The sequence below is a fragment of the Palaemon carinicauda genome, chromosome 40 (genome assembly GCF_036898095.1).
Source record: "Palaemon carinicauda isolate YSFRI2023 chromosome 40, ASM3689809v2, whole genome shotgun sequence".
Classification (NCBI taxonomy): domain Eukaryota; kingdom Metazoa; phylum Arthropoda; class Malacostraca; order Decapoda; family Palaemonidae; genus Palaemon; species Palaemon carinicauda.
The window spans coordinates 45053129-45055628 of record NC_090764.1 but is presented as its reverse complement, the minus strand read 5'-3'; the positions used below and the strand labels follow the sequence as shown (position 1 = coordinate 45055628).

Sequence of the window (2500 nt, the reverse complement as noted above, 5' to 3'; positions counted from 1 at the left end):
TTAGTTCAAGGTCAGATATAGATTATTATTGTTATTACTAGGTAAGCTATAACCATAATTGGAAAAGCAGGTTGCTATAATCCCAAGGACTTCAATAGGGAAAATAGCCTAATGAGGAAAGGAAATAAGGAAACAGATAGAATAGTGCCTGAGTGCACTTCACCCTCAAGCAAGAGAACTCTAACCCAAGATAGTGAAAGACCATTGGTACAGAGGATATGACATTGCGCAAGACAAGAGAACAATGGTTTGATTTTGTAGTGTCCTCCTAGAAGAGCTGTTTACCATATCTAAAGAGTCTCTTCTACCCTTACCAAGAGGAAAGTATCCTTTGAACAATTACAGTGCAGTACTTAATCCTTTGAGTCTAAAAAGAATTTTTTCATTCAGTATGACCAAATATGTTCTCACTCCCTATGCTGCGATACAGCCTCGAATTTTCTTAGGCCTAAGTTCCAGTTCTGCGTTACTCTGGGAATCCTTTTGTTTTCTAATTGGTGTATAATTAGGTCATTATTTGTTCCTTCAGTAGTTATATACTGATTGGTTTCCTAATCGGTATCAGTTACATCTGCAATTCTTTTAATTGAGTAGACTTTTTTTTTTCTTTTTTTTTTTTTTGCTGATATGGCACTCCATTCTGTTTGGTTTAATCATTCAAATTCATGTGTTTTTATCATTTATGATCACAATTCCATTACATTAATAATATTAATAGTTGTAATAGTAACAATAACCACAACGATAATAATAATAGTAATTTTTGACATTAAGAATATTGATTATAGAAACGTGAAATTACACATTTAAGATTACTTATCACCGGAACCAGATAAGCAAATCTGTGATGAGCAAATATAATTCAATGTATCCATCTTCCACCTGTGTATGAATTTGATCAAAACACTAATATGCGAAATGAAATTTGCAACGTAAAGGAGGCGAAAGTTGCATTTACTCCGGTTGCTAATTTTCCAGAATGACTGACATATCTGGCGCAGAAGCTGGAAAAATGCACGAGGCGGAAGAATAAAAATTTGTAGGCTGAAAAATATATTGAGAGCGGTAAAACTTCTTCCCTTTGAACATGTCAGGAAACTCCTCAGTGTGTTTGTGAAAAGTTTTGGAGTTTTTAAAGAGCATTTTTTTTGGTTTTTTTATTTCCCATGAAATTCTCTTATTTTACGTCGGGACAAATATATTTATAACACTTTTTCATCAAAGCACCACTTTCAGTCAGGAAGTCTTCAATTATACAAATGTATGTTTTATAATCCAAATTACTGATTGTCATTTTGGTCTGCTTATGTTTTTTCTTATATAATTCTTGTAATATTTTAGTTATGTATTATGGATCACCTAATATCCCTGTTTATTAAACTTCCTCTAAAGCCAAGAAAGTATATGAAAAATAAAATGTTAAATCAGAGCAGCCATTAACAGTTTGATTTTATGTTAAATAACGTAACAATTCAATGCATACTTACTGATGTGAAATTATACAAGATTTACACTCAAGAAACCGAATGTTTTCATTAATAATGTAAAACATAACTGCAATGAGGTGATATTGGGACGGTCTATTGGTTAGATACATGTAGGCCTACTGTATTGACGGTATTATTTCGTATACATACTATGAGATGTAAGTATAAGATTTTTCTGCTATTCACAAAATTCTTTTTGGGCTGTTCAGTTTTAATCTATTTACCTTAAAATTCACTCTTAAGTAAAATAAAATTCACGATGAACGTATTATTTATCCTAGTTTCCATCTATCTAAACAAGCTTTGAACCCAACTACTCCTGTAGACGTAAGATGTAATTGCATTTTTTTTTCTTTTACAGATATGCTGGGCTGGAAAACACGAGGTCTTTTGGGTGCTGGAAACCAGTAGGAAGAAAGGTAGGAATACTTTTTCAAGTTTGATTACGACTGAATCATTTCCTAAGATTTTTTTGTAGTATGGATTAAGCTAAAGTAGAAACAAGGTGAATGGTTAAACGCGGAATAATGCTTTCGTTGTCTTTTTATCATTATAGAGAGAAACAAAATTGCAATGTGAATGTTTTCAAGCATCTACAGAAATAATTATATTTGGCCTTTTCATTTCAAGCAATTTCATAGGTAACAAAACAATTCCACAAGGATTTTAAGTACTATAATCAAAGGCTTAAGGTGTAATGCCCATTTACCAATTTTCTCAGTAGGCCTATTTGTATACAAGTAGATTTTGTGCCTCGTGTCTGAGATTAGATATTTAATAATCACTGACTGACTGTATTTACTCTCATATTTACACTAATCATCATATAATTAACTGACATAATGTTCATTACTTGGCAAATGATGGAAAATCGAAACGGTGAAAAAACTTAAAAGCTGAAATTGATATTATGGCTACGTCAAAATATAAATCCTTGAGAAAACGTTTCTCAAACCTACAAATTTTGTTGAGGTCAGCCATGGTCATGAAAGGCTAATAAATCATAGTGCCTA

At 32.0% G+C, this 2500-nt stretch overlaps 1 protein-coding gene across 2 annotated transcripts in view; it reads left to right on the top strand.

Moving 5' to 3' along the window:
• The window catches only part of LOC137631746 (neurofilament heavy polypeptide-like), a 674888-nt gene that overhangs the window by 247820 nt on the left and 424568 nt on the right, over positions 1-2500 (top strand). For both annotated transcript variants that reach the window (XM_068363659.1, XM_068363658.1), the window contains one exon: positions 1849-1906. The gene's annotated coding sequence lies outside the window, so the exon portion shown is untranslated. The remainder of the gene's footprint in view (positions 1-1848; positions 1907-2500) is intronic.